This window comes from Neomonachus schauinslandi, chromosome 8 (assembly GCF_002201575.2).
Source record: "Neomonachus schauinslandi chromosome 8, ASM220157v2, whole genome shotgun sequence".
In the NCBI taxonomy this organism is placed as follows: domain Eukaryota; kingdom Metazoa; phylum Chordata; class Mammalia; order Carnivora; family Phocidae; genus Neomonachus; species Neomonachus schauinslandi.
Window position 1 is genome coordinate 135,821,119 of NC_058410.1, and position 1,293 is coordinate 135,822,411.

The window sequence follows — 1,293 nt, forward strand, 5'->3', positions numbered from 1 at the left end:
GGGACCAGAGAGGCATCCCCCTGTTGGCTAAAAGCAATTTGTATTAGCAATGACCTTCATGTAAGTTATGACTATCAGGTCAGAATAAGCCTTGTAAGGCACAGAACCGAGCTAGAGGCAATTTTAACACTGACAGAAAATAATAGCTTTTTAGACATTCATCCTCTTGTTTGTTTGAAATTTTTAGTATCAATTACCATCCCCCCCCCACCTTCTCTCCTCTGTAATTATTTTCCTGGCATTTATTCAATGAAGAGTTTAAAGTCCACTTTCTCAGACTGAAATAAATGATGAAAATTGAAAATCAATGTTTTCCTTCTACTCATGTTAACAAAAAAAGTAAAAAGCCTCTAATTTTATATTTATAATCAATATATAAAGGGGAAATGGCCACAAACAGACATAAACGTAGAGTGTTTTGGGATAGGTTTGTTTTTAAATAATTGGGCCTTTATCCTCTTTTTTTAAAGATGCTGTATGTAAGATTCATTTTAAAAACACATTAGAAAATGTTTTTACAAGATCTGAATGCATCTGAGCTTGATGCCCAGCTAATACGTTAGATGCCCACCTCCCTCTCCTGCCAGGACCCCTATCACATATTGGGGCCGGGGGACACACAGGCCTGTCTCTTGCTTCCTAAGGACCCATCATATCTCTGCAAGGTCTTTGAGGAGCCAACCTATCTGTGGCTCTTTCAGCCAGGAGTCTCCCGGATCTTTCCAGACTTCTTTGCAAGGCTGCCTGACGCGGTGAATTCATTTCTTTCATAGCCGGGCGCTTGGCAGGCTCTCTCTCCCTTCCCCTGCCGTCCCCTCTTCCCTCTCTTGTCTCCCACGGCCCATCTGCCCCTCCTTTCCTCCAGCCCCCTCTCTCTGCTCCCCTTTATTTCCACTCCGCACCCGCGGGGCTTGGCCCTCCCTCCCTCTCTCTCCCCCTCGGCTCGTCTGTATTTGGAGCTCCCGGAAGCCGCCGGCGACTCTCTCCAGGAGCAGCGTGACTGACACCGGCTCCGATTCAGGGGGGAGGAGGGCGCGGGAGGAGGGTGCGAGTGGCCGGACTCGGATTTGCGGCGCCGGGGACCGGACCCCGGGACACCCGGCAGGTAACCGGGACCTGCGGGCGGGCGCGGGCTGGGAGGGCCGGGGGCAGGTGCGGGGGGCGCCCCGCGGCCGGCCGCTCGGAAGTTGCGCCGAATGGGGGGGTGGGGAGGGTGCCGGGACGCGGCGGCGGTGCGCGCGGGCGGGAGAGGCGGCGCGGGCGCCTGCGGGGCCGAAGGGCCAGGGAGCCGGG

At 53.6% G+C, this 1,293-nt stretch overlaps 1 protein-coding gene across 1 annotated transcript in view; it reads left to right on the plus strand.

The window, feature by feature from the left end:
- Nucleotides 1–1,047: 1,047 nt before the first annotated feature.
- The window catches only part of CAP2 (cyclase associated actin cytoskeleton regulatory protein 2), a 133,377-nt gene continuing 133,131 nt past the window's right edge, over nucleotides 1,048–1,293 (plus strand). The window contains exon 1 of the mRNA XM_021696918.2: nucleotides 1,048–1,105. The gene's annotated coding sequence lies outside the window, so the exon portion shown is untranslated. The remainder of the gene's footprint in view (nucleotides 1,106–1,293) is intronic.